The sequence below is a fragment of the Vombatus ursinus genome, unplaced genomic scaffold, assembly GCF_900497805.2.
Source record: "Vombatus ursinus unplaced genomic scaffold, bare-nosed wombat genome assembly UNPS02009062.1, whole genome shotgun sequence".
Taxonomy (NCBI): domain Eukaryota; kingdom Metazoa; phylum Chordata; class Mammalia; order Diprotodontia; family Vombatidae; genus Vombatus; species Vombatus ursinus.
Window position 1 is genome coordinate 1,721,851 of NW_020948840.1, and position 16,913 is coordinate 1,738,763.

Genomic DNA, 16,913 nt, shown 5'->3' on the forward strand with positions numbered 1-16,913 from the left:
CATGAGTAGATCAGCTGCTTCTCTCACATTGAAAGATACCACTACAGTGTCGCTTGTGGAGAATATAATTTATTCAACCTAATGTTTGTTAACCTCAATAGTGGCTGTGGAGAAGTATATTTTAATGGGCAGAGGATTGAACAAAAGGATGCAGAGACCTGGGTTCTAGTTTCAGCTCTGCCACTGACTAACTCTGGGACCTTGGGCAAATCACTCTGGGCTTCATTTCCCTTCTGTGTACAAGTCATTTCTCTTTTCTCTCTCCATACGTGTTAGATTGTAAATTCCTTGGCAGCAGGAACCGTGACTGAAATGTGTGCGTATGTATGCATACATATGTATATTTGTGTGTATATATGTATATCTGTGTGTATACACACACATGTGCCTAAGCAGGGGTCTTTTTGCAAATATTTCTCATGAGTACTGAAAGATGAACAGATACCCCATGAAATGATGTTTCTCATTGCACCATCCTTTCCGTTAGCTCCAGACTCCTTTTTTTCTTCTGGTTTTGATTCCAAGGATAGTGTTGAGATTGATATGGTTCTTTTCCTCCAGTTATATACCCATTACAAGTATCTCACATTTAGAGCACCAACAGCCAAGTTCATTTATAAATAATTTGAAAGCTCTGTGATTCTTAGTGCCCTCTGATTCCCCACCCCACCTTTTTTTTTTTTTTTTACCACTGAAGATTTGTTTCATGGGTTGCCATGGCTGATGAATTCATCGCCAAAACACAAGTCTGCTGGTGATGACCTTCTCTATAATTCACTAGACTGGTCCTGGAAAAGCAGACATAATCTGTTGGTGAGCTTTCACTTTGGAATATCCTTGGTGCTGAACACAATAGGTGCGCAATAAAAGTTGAAATTAATCAAAATAACTTATATCATATGTATAGATATTTACACATGGTACCCAAGACCTTCACAGATGTGCCTGTGAGGACAGTAAGTAGTTTCTCTGGCACATACCTGCCACAATGGGCTCACTCTTTGCAGAGGTGCATTCATTATCTCTCCTGTTCCCAAAGGGAGGTTCAGTTCTGCCTAGCCAAATTAGCTTACAGGATGCTTAAAAAGCAATTGGGATGGGGCAGTTAGGTGGCACAGTGGATAGAGTACCAGCCCTGGATTCAGTAGGACCTGAGTTCAAATCTGGCCTCAGACACATAACACGTACTAGCTGTGTGACCCTGGGCAAGTTACTTAACCCCATTGCCTAGCCAAAAACAAAAAAAATAAAAACAAAACAAAAAAGCAATTGGGATTGTGTTTGTGAACATTTAACTTAGCTCTTGGCCTTACCCATAGTGTACATTTAATAAGTAGTTATTGAGTTGAATAGCATTGAATCCTAATAGATCTAGCATAACTTCCAAAGGCAAGACCTCAAAGGATAGATTTAGCAATAGAGTTCTATTGGAAGTTGTTGAAGGGAATTTTTCAGGGAATTTTTCAAAATATATTAAATTTTTTGAGCATATTTTCCAGTTTTTTAATTGTTACTTTCAAATTTGGACCTAGGAATAACTTTAGCCTCTGAAGTAATTGCTACCTGAAGCCAGATGTTTATCTGGTTTTTAGAACAGACAGAACACAGTGCTTTATGAGAATCTCTAGTGGTATCAATTTATATCCCCCCTCCAATTCTCTCCCCCATTTCAGATGATTCCCTTCAGAGGTGCCCTATCCATGGATCCATACCTCCCAACCAAAGTTGCCAAGGAAGTCATAGGATATCAGAGCACTAAAGAACAGAGAGGTCATCTAGTCTAACTATCTCATTTTACAGATGTTATAGGACTTATAACCTAGGTTTGAACCCCAGGTCTTCTGATTATACTTTTAGCACTCTTTCCACCTCACCATGACTTCCTTTCTACCCAATTGACATTCATTAAACCCTGTGAATACTTCCTTCACCTCACCAGGTCACACTGGTCTCTACATTCTCTGGACTTCTGCATTATGTCTTGTTCGTGGCATTTCTGTGGCATTTGTACATGTAGGAGTAACAAGCCCAATATCCTTAATTGGTTTCCTTAGGTGAATCAGTGCAAGAGAAGATGAGGACAGTTTCCAATAAGGTGAAATATGTTCCCTTCCTCTCTATAGAATGACTTTATAGTGAGGTTGGAATAAAAATGAATTTATGTGTTTGCAAAATGATGTTGGTTGAATTATGTGGGCAATGTCTCTACAAATGAATGAACATTGATCAGTGTTTAATTCTGCACCATGCTAAGTGTGGGGGCTAGAAATAGAGAAGCAAGACAGTTTCTGCTTTCAAGGAGCTTGCATTCTAATTAGGAGTGGTAATTTATGAAGGAGAGTTCAGCTGTTTGGTGAATGGAGAAGTCATTGGAGCTTATAGTGCTGCAAGGGGAAGAATGCCAAAGCTCAAGAGTGCTTAGGGTCCTTTGAAAGGTCATATGAGAGTGCCTGGGGGTCTGGAGGGTAGAGATTGGGTGGCCTGGAAGGTATAGTGACAGGGCAGCTGATTAGACTGAATGGTCCTTGGAGTGCAGCAGCAAAATGGTGTCTCCATTTTATTAGAATGTTTATAGTTGGTGGCTGTCTGCTTATCCAATTGGTGTAAGTGGCCATGTTTGTCCCTCAAGGGATGAGTGGATGAAAGGGCACCGAGCATAACTGTTAGGAAGGGGGAAAGTGAGCTGGGGGTTGAACTAGAATAGCAGCTCTGAGTTTTCACTTGAGTGACTGGGAATGGGAGGAGATGGTATCCAGTTGGGAAAGGAAACTGGAAAAGATTCCCCAAAGGAATACCACTGCATCTGTGGTATTCCTCACTCTTCTCCATAGTAGTAATACTGATTTACATGCATACATGTATTTATATGTGTATATATACATATTTACATGTATGTATATGTGTGTTTTCTCTCTTTTTTTAATTCTACTTTTAAAATGTTTTTACATTCATAAATTGTTCTCCTTAAAAATTGCCTGGTAGGGTAGGTATGGTGGTTATACCAACTTTACAGATGAGGAAACTGTGGTCAGTTAGTTGATTAATATTTATTAAGCACCTACTATGTATGAAGCACTGTGCTAAATGCTAGGGATAAAAAGAAAGGCATAAGATGGACCTGGCTCTCAAGGTGCTCACATGGTGGAACTGGACTGAAGTCCTTTGCAATCCCAAGCACTCTCCTCTCTTCCAAATTGCTTTCCTACCCTTGTCCATTCTTCCTAGCCAAGCTCCCTGAGAGCACAAGCCACAATTTGTATAACCTTCTGTACCTAGTCAAAGGGTCTTGAACATAGCAGAAGCTCAATGAACAATTTTTATTTGTAGATTTTTTTTTTTTAGGCAATTGGGGTTAAGTGACTTGCCCAGGGTCACACAGCTAGTAAGTGACAAGTGTTTGGTCTGAGGCCGGACTTGAACTCGGTCCTCCTGACTTCAGGGCTGGTGCTCTATCCACTGTGCCCCTAGCTGCACCTATTTGTAGATTTTTTGATAATATTTCTAAGCCTTTTGCTCTTGTGACCTCATACAGAAAGTTTTATAAAACTTAAAAAGTAGTTCCCTCTTATCACCAGCGTTTCTAAATGGTATTTTGGGAATTGGATTCTAAATTAAAAAAAAAAAAACAACTCATAAAAAAGGAAAGACTTAATTGATTTTTATCTTTCAAGATTCTTATCACAAGTGGCTGAGTTTTTTTAAGTCAGTGTCTCTGTTGGGAACTCTGTAACCTTGTGATTTTCCACAAGCTCCATCATCAGCCAAAGGAGGCTAATGACTTAGTGGTGATTGCGGGTGCTGGCCTGAGCCTTTGGTACCACTTGCAAGCAGAGTCCCAAATTGTCAATGTGGTGCTAATCTGGAAGCATTGTGGCCCTGCCATTATCATGTGCCCCAACCCTGCTGTTCATCCCACTCCAGAGCTCTTTTTAGAGCTAGAATGGCATTTACAAGGCAGGTGAAGATGAAGCCTCTCTCTGAGGCTCAGCTCCTCTTAGGCTTGGGAACCCACATCCTTCCTGCTGATAAGGAGGTATGTAGTCGAATCTTTTAAAGGCCTAAAATGCATTTGGCTTGATTTTCTATGTCCTATTCTTGGCTTTTAGAAATTGTTCATGCTGGGCAACTACCTCATTCCATTGGACTAAAGGAGTCATCATATCATTATCATCTTCCTCATCACTAGCATCATCATTGCTTTACAACTTTAGAACCAACTACAAAGTACTTTTCTCGAAACTATCCCATGAGGTAAGTAATTCAAGTATTCTTGACTCCATTTTGTAGTTGTGTAAACTGAGGCTCTGATGGGGCAATGACTAGCACACAGTTAATAAGCCAGTTAAGTGTTGTAGGTAGGACTCATACTCATGTCTTATAATGACTGAGGTCAACACTTTGCCCACAAAACCTTAATGTGGCTGTAAGTAGACCAAAGTATACATTCTGTATAGTCTTGCACATCTGTCATTTCAACCAGATAAACAACCAATAACCTCAAAAAGGAATGATAGGGGAATAAAAGGTTTCATCTTTCCTGGAGAAGACATTTCTTCTCTCTGGGCCTCATTTTCCTCATCTATAAGGGAAAGTGGTTAAACTAGGTGAAGTCTAAAGCCTATTATAGCCTCTACATTCTACGATTTTATGAGCTGTCCCTCACCACCCCACCAAGGCCGATTCCTGCCTATTTTGCAACATACACTTAAATTCAACCTCCTCCATAAAAAAACTTCCCTCACTACTCTAGACTTGACTGATCTCTCACTTTCATGTACTCCTATAGCATTCATTTACTGAACCACAAAATTTATTACTTAATTATATATCATCTTGTTCCCTGATTGTTTAATGTATGCAAATTTTGATTCCCTAATAAAATTGCTTCCTGATAATATTTACCTGTGGCTAGAGGACTGTACCTTCTGTCCTTTTTATAGCTTTCAAAGCCTTTAGCATAATGCTGGGTATTTCACAAAGCATATAATAAACTGGGCTTGTTGACTCAAAAAAGTGTTGGACTAATTGAAGCCTCAAGTGGCTCACTCAGAAGATGTGAATTTAGCCTTCATTTTATTGTTGGGCTAATGATTTCTTCAGAGTCAACTTTAGCCCAAAGATCTTTGTACTAGAATCTCTCAACTCGGTAGGCTCTTTTTTCCTTCTCCCTCTATACTGTTTCCCTTTGCTATCTCGTCAGCTCCAATGGATTCAATTGTCATTTCTATGTTGAAGATTCTTAAATCCACTTATCCAGTGCTAACTTCTCCACTAGTCTCCAGCTGTCTATTGGACATCTCAAAGTAGATGTCCTATAGATATCTTAAACTCATGTCCAAAATGGAACTCATTATTTTTCCCACCTTTCCCAAATCTTACCCCTTCTAAACTTCACTATTATTGTCGAAGGCATTATCATCCTCCCAGTTTCCTAGGAGAGTCTCCACTCACAACCTGGTTGTCATTCTAGCCTCCTTTCCCTCTCTCTCACTCCCCACATCATATATCTTGCCAAGGCCTGTTGATTTTACCTGTCTATTTTTATTCTTAACTTTCTCCTGCACCTTCCATTGACCAATGGCCAACCTCTGTTTTTCTTCTCAGGAAAAATAATGATAAAATGTGCCACCTTCTCTCCTCTGACAATGCCATCACCCTGGTATAGGCCTCACACCTCATACCTGAACTATTGCAATAGCCTTCTGGTTGGTCTGCCTGCCACAAGTGTCCCCCTTTTCCAGTCCAACTTCTATTCAGCTATCAAAGTGATCTTCCTACAGTGTAGGTCTGGCCATGTCACTTCCCTTCTCAATCAACTCTAGTGCCTCCCTGTCACTTCCAAGATCAAATATAAAGTCCTTTGCTTGGCATTCAAAACCCTTCATAATCTGCTCTTACTTTCTTCCCATTCTTCTTACACCTTACACCCTACCCTCACATACATATTCTTCAGTCCAATAACACTGGCCTCCTTCCTTTTCCTTGATCAAGATCTCCTGACTGGGCAATTTCACTGGCTGTCCCCCATTCATGGAATTCTCTTCCTCCTCATTGCCACCTTCTGGAAATTCCTGAGAGGTTAAATGAGTTGCCCAGGGTCAAGTCACTGCTTGTATGTTCCAGAAGAAGGACTTGAATCTAGGTCCTCTTGGCTCTCTGTCCACTGAATCACATTGCTTATGTTGTGAGAGAAAAGACTTAAAAAGACTGAGTCTAATAAGATTGTAAAGGGCCCTAGATTCCCAGATAAGAAGTTGGGGCTTTATTTACTTGGCAAAAGCTCTAGTATCTATAATTTGGTATTAACCAAATTAGCACTTAGAATTCTCATATTTTGATTTTTGTGGCAAAGTAGGAATTGAGTAGGGTTGTGAATTACTGGTTTTTGTTGACAACTAGCAAATCTAGCCCGAGGAGTTCTTGCTACCCTTTAAGAGGCCCAACTACTTTTAATTTTTTAAAAATACAAAACAAAATCATTAACTAACCCAAGCTGCCCTCTGAATGTCCTTGAAGCCTATCTACTCCTTCAAATAAGCTCGAAAACATTTTGGAAAAAGCAACTTTCTACTTCTCTATTTATATAACCCTTATCTCAATGTCTGGGCACATAACCTAGTCTATTATCATCCAGAAGATAATGTGTTAGGCCCCAGGGTCAGGGAGAAATCTAGTTACTCTACCTAGTTTCTTAATCAGGGTAGGAGTACTACATTACTACATTGTCACAAGAGTGTCTGAGCTTCTCCTCCTGGGATCAATGACATTGAAATGAAACCCCAAGGACCTTCTATTTTTATTCTTAATTTTTTCCTGTCCCTTTCACTGACCAATGGCCAACCTCCATTTTTTCTGCTCAGGAAAAATAATAATAAAAGCTTCATTTTTAACAGCACTTCCAGTTTTACAAAAACAGTTTCCATACCACACCACTGTGAGGGTAAATAATACAAATATTATTGTCCTCATATTACAGATCAAGAAATGAAAGCTCAAAGAGTATCTCATTTTTACCTCAATTTCAGTTTCTGTTCCTCAACTTCTTCAGATTCCACTTTAAGAGAAAAAATTATATTGGATCTTAGGTTAGGAATAGAGATGAGTCATACATTCCATTTTCATCTCCAAGCCTTTGCATAGCCTGTCTGTCCCCCAGGTCCGCAATATATTCTCTCCTCCCCTTGATTTCAGATTCCTAGTTTCCTTCAAAGATCGGTTTAAATGCCTCTGAGACAGCGTGTGGTAGTGGAAAGACAGCTAGACAAGTCCCTTTGCCTCTGCTCCCTCGTCTGTAAAAAGAGGGAGTTGGACTAAATAAACCAAGGCATTTTCTAGCTCTAGCATCTTATGACGAAGTCAGGAACTCTGTAATCTAATCCTGGCTCTATTCCTAATCTGCTGTCATTTAAGTCTGTTACTTCCCACCTGTAGGTTCTGGTTTTGATGGGGTTGGGATCTAGGCCCCAGAAAGGAAAAACCCTGGACTTTCCCACATGGCCAAATCTCTGGTGTTCCCCTGAGGCTATAATCCTATCAACTGGCCTTTCATTGTGGACCTCCCTATGGCCCCAGGCCATTTCTCCATTCTCCCTTGGCCACGTGGTCCAGGTCCCTGAAATTCTATCACCTCATAGACTACTTGGCCACTCCTAGATCCCTCCCACAGTCTTTCTGTATGTAAGGTCCATCTTATCTCTATTAAGATGCTCTGATTCTTAGAATCTAGCCAATAGCCCATAGATGCTCAGATTCCTTAAGAGTCTAGCTAATATGGCGAATCTTCAATAAACCTTGTTTTTGGCTGAAAGAAGAATTGGGTCAAATTCTTTCAGGCAGGACCCGCATATTGTGATTTTGGGATTCCAGGATGCCTAACCTGTAGACTGCATCAGTTTCTTAGATTTGAGGCAGTTGAAATCCACCACTAACTTTCTATGGTTCTTTGCACTAAGAACTCTGGCTCTTCATGTCATTGAGTTTATCCTGATTCTTTTGGGGCAGGGGGGAAGATGTGGACACCATAAGCATACTAAGAAAAGGGAAAAGGGGAAAGCTCAGAAAGGACTGGGAAAACTGGACAAGAGTGGGCCCCAGTGATGATATTCCTGATGAAAGAGGATGCAAATTAGACAAGGAATGTAATAATGGATCTTACTGAATGTTAAATTCACTTCCAATTGACGTTTTATAGTTAGGTCTTATAGTAGAGTCAGCTAGGTGGTATAGTAGATAAGAGTGCTAGTCTTGGAATGTGGAAGACTTAAATTCAAATCCTGCCTCATTCACTTACCAGCTGGGCTACCCTGAGCAAGTCACAACCTCTCTGGGCCTCAGTTTTCTCATCTGTAAAAGAGGGATAATAATAGCACCTACCTTATAGAGTTGGCTCAAGAAGTGACATATGTAAAACACTTTATAAACCTTTGTAAACTCACATACTCCTAATATAATGTTTAATCTGAAATTGTAAAGCCTATTTGGTTAGGGTGCATGTCTATGCTCTTAGCTTTGGCCCAGAAAGAAAACACTTCCATGGCCCTAGGGTCTGTCTCCAATGTCTTAGACTAGCATCTTTCCCCTGAGACTGGGGTAAAAAAAATGTCTGAGGCTTTTCCTGACTTCCTTCCTACCCCATAGCTCTGCAAATTATTTTGTATTTTTTTCTATACATTTTATATGTGCAAGGGGATGCCCCAGTGAAACTCCTGCAACTGTGGAAGATTTGGCATTGAAAGGTAAAGAAGAAAGCCTTCAAATGCAAATAGACGTTTTTCACCTTCCCTTAAATGACCATGGCACAGTTTCCAGGGCTTAGGCTGCACTCACACCTTTGTCCTTAGCCAGTCATCTATATGTAAGATTCCCTAGGGAGTAAGAGAGGTGAAAATGACTGAACTAAAACTAAACATCCTAAGGCAACATGGATTTTGGGATGAGGCAGAACTTGTAGAAAAGCTAAGAGTCTTGGCCCTGATTGAAAGAATTCTGAGAGCCAGGTTCCCTCTAGCACAGCCAGTGTCTGAAGGTGGGATAAGGACGACCTCTGCCTAGCAAAAGTGGGCTTGGAAGATCAATGGGTTCCCCCCTGCATTGGAGATGCCAGGAACTGAGAAGAACACAGCATCAAGGCACCCTGCCAGGCCCTGTCCAGCAGTACTGGAGACTGGTGAGGAACCACTACAAGTGACCTGCTCAGCCCAGCCATGCTGCATAATTGGTCCTTCTGGAAGAGTCTGAGCTGTAGAAAGAAGCTGGCGTTTTGATAAAGCAGAGATACTGGGCACCCTCCAAAGAGCCGTCTCAGCTTAACAGCAAAGCAACTTGTAGCAAATTTGGTGAGGACCCTCCAGAGAGAGAAAGCACATCAAGGTACACTGATGCCTCACTACCAGTTTATGCCTACTCTTTCCCATCTTGAATTCTCTATTTATTGACAGGAGAATGTGCCCCTAGTGTTGGGGGAAATGCTTTGTAACTACTGTTCTTGCTATTTTTTGTTGTTGTTCAATCATTTCAATCGCGTCCAACGCTTCATGACCCTATTTGGAGTTTTCTTGCAGAGATACTGGAGTGGTTTGCCATTTCTTTCTCCAGCTCATTTTATAGCTGAGAAACTAAGACAAACAGGGTGAAGAGACTTGCCCAGGGTCACACAGCTAGTAAGTGTCTTAGGCTAAATTTGAATTCAGATCTTTCTGACTCCAGGCCTGGTGCTCTATCTACTGCTTCACCTAGCTGCCCCTTGCTATGCCATTGGAATAAATACCTTTGCTAACCTAATCTACCTACTGGTTAAGGGGAAGTAAACTGGTAGTGTTGGGATCTAGGAGTGCTAGGAACCTCAAAATGCAAGGGTATAGGGAAGGGGTGGGTCTCAAAAGAATTTGACCATTTAAACCTTCTTTTTCAGTTCAAGTAGAGAGTTTATTAGTTTAATAGTGAGTCTATGCATTTGATGAGGATAAGATGGATATTTTTATAGGAAAAGTGGGAAGATTTGGATGGGATTTAGGAGTGGCAAATAGCCTGGGGTGATCCACAGGTAACAGAGAATGGAGGGTTGGGCTGCCCCGCCTCCCCCAGTGAAAAGACAGTTGAAAGGATTATACCAGGATGACCAGGATGCTTCAGGTGAACCCTAGGGATCTGGGTTCAGGGGCTGGGTTGCTGAAATTTGTGGGAAAGTTTGGAGGAGGAGGTCCAGATCCCATACTCCATCATTCCCCCCTCAAACAAATGGGACCCAAAATCTTTTGGGGTAAGGGGCAAAGGTCTCAGCTTCTGAAAATGCTTCCTGCTGGTAAGGACCCTAGAGCTGTCCCTGCCTTGAGGGGGTCCTAGAGAGGAGGTTGACTAGAACAGAGAACAGGTTGCATCCTGGGGACAATGGGGGTACATGGGTTGGTACCCAATGTTTGCTACCAACTGTAGGTGAATGGCCTGTACTCTGGAAGACAAAATCTGACAAGCAGCAAGTCTGACAAGTGAGTTCAATATGTAGGGCCCAAATATAGGAAGAATTCAAAGTGGTGTCAGAATGGGGGAAAACAAAGAAAGAAAGCTAGAGCCCTATTAGAATCATTTACATTTGACCTATAGGATTATCTGATCTTGTTACTTCCCCAAGCTTCCACTCTGATTCCAGTTCCTTTAGGAGGATCAGATGCTATTGGGAAGTAATAGTACTTTTGCAGGTGGAAGTTTTCCACCCTTGGCCAGACTGACTTTTACCCCAATTATAACAAAAGACTTGGGAGGATACTTAAGTAATGATTAGGCCAAATAGGTTACCTCCCTCCAAGAAATTTGATTGCACTGAAATTCTCTTCCCCAAACCAAACTGAAGATGTTTCTGATTTAATTTCGGTAATTTGGGATATGGAATGACTACACATTAAGGTCAAAACAGCAGTCTGTGCTCAATTTCTGATGGGGTTGGGATCTGGATCCCAAAAAAGAAAAACCCTGGACTTTCCCACATGGCCAAATCTCTAGCATTCCCCTGAGACTATACCCATCAACTGGCCTTTCACTGTGGCTATGCCCAATCTCTGTTACCCTTACCTCCATTGTACCTCCCTATGACCTCCAACCATTTCCCTTAATCCTAGCTAGGCTCCATTCTCCCTTGGCCACGTGGTCCAGATCCCAGGAGTTCTGTTCACCCCAGTTTACTGGCCACGCCCATTCAGATCTTCGTTAGGCCCCTCCTCCAGTCATCCCAAACTACTTGGCCACTCCTAGATCCCCCCCCACAGTCTTTCTGTATATAAGGTCCATCTTGTCTCCATTAAGGTGCTTAGATTCTTATAATCTAGCCACTGCTCAGATTCTTAAAATCTAGCCTATAGCTTACTAATATTCAGACTGGTTAAGAGTCTGGCCAAAATGGCAGATATTCTAATAAACTCTGTCTTTGGCTGAAAGAAGGCTTGGGTCGAATTCTTTCAGGCAGGACCTGCGTGTTGTGATTTTGGGGTCTCGGCATCCCTAAACCTCATCAGCTCCAGTCAAACTCCTCACTGGAACCCAATGAGACAAGGACAGTTCTATGTCCCCTTGCCAGCAGGAAGCAGTTTCAGAAGCCAAGATCTTCACCCCTTACCCCTTTGGGTCCCATTTGTTTGAGGAGGAAATGATGGGGATGGGATCTGGACCCTTAAAAGGAAAAGATCATGTCTTTGGGACTTGGACCCCAAAGCCCCTAAATCCAGATCTCTGGTTTAGCCTGAGGCACCCCACCCATTCCAGTCAATAATCCTTTTAACTGCCCTTTCACTATGGCTCTTTAACTCCCTCAAATGTCTGCACCTGGAGCACCCCAGGCTATTTGCCACTCCTTAATCCCATATAGATCTTCCAACAGTCTTTCTGTATAAAATATCAATCTTGCTCCCATTAAATTGATCAGACTTACTAGGAGTCTGACCCACTCAACCCACCCAACCAATGTTATAATAAACTCACTACATGGTCTGAAAGAAGGCTTAAGTGGTCAAATTCTTTTGAGGCAGACCCCAACCCTGTACCCCTTGCATTTTAGGGTTCCCAGCACCTCTAGACTGCAACAGTAGGAGCTCATGAGCTAGCATTTAAAAGGATAATCACCCACAGGGTTACCCCTAGAACCCAGGGAGTAGTATTAGCCACCCCTCTAGAGACCCAGCCTACTATTGGTATGAGTTGGGCAAGTGAGCTATGAGGAGGTATTTTATTTATCTGTGTGTGTTATTTTATCTTATGGTCCTGACCTTCAAGGTACATGGTTTCCTTTTTGTCTCTGTCTTGAGGGCCTAGCTCAATTCGAGGAATGTTTCATATAGGAGGCACTTAATAAGTGCTTGTTTCTTGATTTACTGATTGGCAGAAAACCATTTCCAGAAAACTCACAAGTGGTTGGTCAACAGCATATTCTTTGTACCTTTTGGCAGCATGCTTTGATTCCTTTTAGGATAAGGGCCCCCTTTTCTTCTCAACTTTCTTAGCATATCTTCTGAAGATTTAATTGAACTGACACATGAGAACTCTGAAGAGCTCTGGTATTCTAAGTGACTACTGTTCTAAATTCCCCACTCAAGTGTAAATTTGAAGAGATCTCACTGATAAAGTTATGAATTCCCTAACAGTGAGGTTTTTTGTCCAGAGTCTTATTAACAAGAAACAATTTAGTTAGGTTACTTGACACCCTTGGCACTCAAAATAAATTTTCTGGGCAGCCTTAGTGACTTTATTTCAGGTTGGTTGTTGGTTCTGTGATTGCTAAGAAAAATATCCTTAAAGATAACCAGGTAACTTATTTCAGTCAACAAGGTCAACCTCCTTTGTTTAACAGCGCAATCAATGATTTGGTTGGTTAGAGTTTTTGTTTCCTTTTTCCAATCCTTAGAAAATCAAAGAAGGATAATCATTGTCTGTTGTCCTAGGACTGGCCTAAGTACAAAGAATGTCATCCACAAACCTTAGCCAACAGGTAACTGATTTTGGGGGGGGGGGGGCAGTGTGATTCATGGAGACCTGACTCCTTCGGCATATGGTGGGTTGTAATCTGCAAGGGTCAATGAAGTATTGACCATACCAACAAAATCTTAGATCATTGGAAATAATGAAATAAGAAGATCAAATTACTGCTATTGGACTTTAATCTAATAGGGAAAGACATTTTGTTGTTTGCTTTTTTTTAAATACATTTTTTATTGATGACTTTTATTCCTCACATACATTTCCTAAGGTCCCTTCACACTTTAAATCTATCCTCCTTTGATTCAATGTTTCCCTTTCCCTCTTTCAAAGAGCCATCCTTCCTACTAAAGAATAAAAAAAAGGGAAAAAGGTTAACCAGAATTAATCAACATATCAAAAAAGTTTGTTGAAGTGTATGTACCATATCCATAGTTTTGCAAAGAAGGTGGTTGTCTTCTGTATCTCATGTTTGGGGCCAAGCTTGGTCATTATCAATAAATCAATCAAGTGACATTTAGTAAGTGCTTACCTACTATGTGCCATGGTACTTAGTGCTATATTGTTTCCTTGGTTCTCCTTACTTCAATTTGAGTTAGTTCATGTATCTTCCCTAGCTTTTCTGTAGTCATTATTTCTAGCACAGTAATACAGTAACGTTCTGTTACATTCATGTACCACAATTTAGCCATTCCCCAATCAACAGACATCTTTGTTTCTAGTTTTTTGCTACCACAAAAAGCACAGCTATAAATATTTTAAGGGCAGCTAGGTGGTGCAATGCAGAGTGCCAGGCCTACTGTCAGGAAGACCTGAATTTAACTCCAGCCTCGGACACTTACTAGTCGTGTGACCCTGGCAAGTCGCCCCAAAAGGGGTTACTAAGAGTCAGACATGACTGAAAATGAATAAATAACAATAAATATTTTGGTGAATATGTAGCCTTCTCTTTGTCATTGACCTCTTTTAGTAGTGGCATAAAAGTATGAACATTTTAGCCATTCTTAATGCATAATCCCTAATTGCTTTCCAGATGATTAAAATAATTTAAAATAATAATAAAATAAATAATTAAAATAAAAATAATTAAAATAATTCACTTCTACCAACAATGCATTAGTGTCCCCATTAGGGAAAGATGGTGTTTTTCTCTTATCTGCCCAAAATTTGGTTAGAGATGAACTGCATGCTTCCATCTACATAATAGATGTAATGTTTCAGAAACATTGTTCGTGTTTAATTATAAATCAAATTCTATTTTCCCACTGACTGGTGATAACAAGAACGGTTTATCTCCAGTTCTGATTCAATCTGAAAAAATATTCATGAAGTGCGTCCTGTGAGCAAAGCTTTGTGCTAGGTGTTTCAGGGCCTACAAGGATGATTGGGTCATACTGGGAGATTTAGGTTTGTGCCATAGGAAATTATAGTGGCAAACCAGTATTTCAACTTAGTATAAGGAAGAACTTTCTGAAAATGTATTACTTGTTAGATAATAAGCTTCCCATCCCTGGAAATACTGAAACAACTGGTGGGTGATCATCTATCAGTGATTCTGAGAGAGGATTCCTGCATTAGCTTCAAGAATGGATTAAATGACCTCTTAGGCCTTTTCTAGGGTATCCAGATGGTGCAGTAGATAGAGTGCCGGTTATGAAGTCAGGAAAACTCATCTTCCTGAGTTCAAATCTGGCTTCAGACATTTACTGGCTGCGTGACCCTGGGCAAGTCATTTAACCCTGTTTGCCTCAGTTTCCTCATCTGTAAGGAAATGGCAAACCACTCCAGTATCTTTGCCAAGAAAACCCCAAATGGGGTCACAAAGAGTTGAATATGACTGAACAACAATCTTTTGTACCTATAACTTCCTGCCAGAGGCAGCATGGGGTGATATATTGAGTATAGGACCTAGAGTCAGGAAGACCTGAGTTCAAAACCCACCTCTGACACTTATTAACTGTTTGATTCTGGGCATGTCACTTAAGCTCTCTCACCTCAGTTTCCTTAATTATAAAATCTGTAAAATTAGGGGGCTGGATTAAATGGTCTTCAATGTTCCTTTTAGTTCTAAGTCCTATAATTCTGTCCCTTTCAGGGCATCTGATTTAATGCATAGGATTATAGGATTTAGAGCTCAGAGGAAATTTAGAAGCCAACTAGTCCAATCGCTTCTTATTATAGATGAGGAAACTGAAGTTCACACAACAGGCAGCATCATACCCGTGACTAGAACCCAAATCTACTAGCTCGAAATCTTTCTGCTCCTCACATAAAAGTCATGCTATTTTTTTCTATATATCCTATTTATTATGAAGTCTCAAATTCTGGTAGCTACTTTGCTTGAAGCATAGTAAAGATAAGTGTAGGTTTCAGGTTCTTATTTGAGGTTTGAGGTTGCTTTGAAGGTAATGTTTGTATGATTTATTTGCATAAATAGATAACATTTTTGTTGTCTCTGGTTTTAGGAAACAAAAGATTATATTGCCTTCAGCTCTTTGTTTTTTCTTTCCATATTAAAAAAAAAATGTATTGAGAAGTAAGTGAGGTGGGGTGAGGAGAAAAAATGTCCTGTATGTCAGCTCAGGATTGGATATCTCCTGTTTTAGAACCATAGTTTTTTTGTAGGAGTTTTGGCCTTGAAGGAACTTTAAAAATTATAGAGTTTCTGAACCATGCCCTCATTTTACATCTGAGGAAACTGATACCCAAAGAGGTCAAAATGACTTACCTGAGGTCACATAGCTAATGAATGATGGAGCCGGCTTTTCTTTATCCAAGTCAGGTGTGCTTTTTAAACAACAAATACTTCCTGAGTATCTATTATAGGTAAAGTATTGTATTTGGTCAGGAGTAGCCTGGAAGAGCTGATTACTAAGTCTTGATTTCCATTTCCTGCATTATCTCAGACACTAAAATACTGACCCTGTTTTATAAACTCATGCCTCAGTTTCTCTATCTGTAAAATATTCCTGTTGCCTCCCTTATTAGAGAAGTACTTTGAACCTTTTGGGGAATAGATTTATACATCCCATTATTGAAGACAATAATCACTATAGAAGAACATACACAAATAATTTTCTCCTCTTGGCTAGGGACTAGTGGATTAGGGAAATATTCCAGATTTGGCATAGCTTGATTTCAGAAAAATACTTGACAAAGTCTCTCCATGGCTTCTATAATAGAATACTTAGGTTGAGCCATGGCTGGTTAAACATCTGAATGCTGAGAATATTCTGGTTAATATAATGATGTCCATTTGAAAAGAATTCTCTAATGGAATGCTACAGGGTAGGGCTCATGGACTTGGCTCTATTCTGTTCAATGGTTTTTATCAATTATGCTTTCATTCTTATTATCTTTCTATGATAATACAAGGTGTGCTTATTGAATTTGTGGATGACTTGAAGCTGGGAGAAGGATAGCTAATACATTGGATGGAAGAATTGGAATCTCCTAGAAAGCTGGAAGATCAGGCTAAAACTAAGGACAAAACAGTTAAATGTGAACTCATAAATCAGAGACTTTATGACACAAAATGCAGGGTTCTTTCTATATCACCCCTACTGAACTTAGGTTAAGCAAAGCCCAATGGTTACAAATATATAAAGATGTTCAGTCATTCCAGGTCTTACCTGTCACCTACTTTAATCCTTCAATGAATCTTTCTCAGTGGTTTGGTCTTCCCTCCATTGGTGTAGAGCTGGTATGTCAGACTCAAAGAGAAAGGGATCCCTGTGGGCTTCAGGTTAATTTAGAAAAACACAAATTAACATTATCTATGTTTTGTTGTATTTGTGTTTGTTTTGTTAAACTTTTCCCAATTATATTTTAATTTGGTTTTGTTATTGCTTGAGACCAAGGGTTTGACTCCACTGGTATAGACTCTGACCTAATCCAACCCTTTTGATCTTGTGCAGTTATTGACCATTTCTTTTCATAAATCCTCCCGTAGAAAA

General features: G+C 40.3%; 1 protein-coding gene across 3 annotated transcripts in view; it reads left to right on the plus strand.

Annotated features, from left to right (window-relative positions):
- Window positions 1–16,913, plus strand: part of HPCAL1 (hippocalcin like 1) — a 196,146-nt gene that overhangs the window by 89,469 nt on the left and 89,764 nt on the right. For 2 of the 3 annotated variants that reach the window (XM_027850579.1, XM_027850578.1), the window contains exon 2: window positions 4,107–4,251. The exons of the other annotated variant lie outside the window; for it this stretch is intronic. The gene's annotated coding sequence lies outside the window, so the exon portion shown is untranslated. The remainder of the gene's footprint in view (window positions 1–4,106; window positions 4,252–16,913) is intronic. 3 annotated transcript variants of the gene reach the window in all.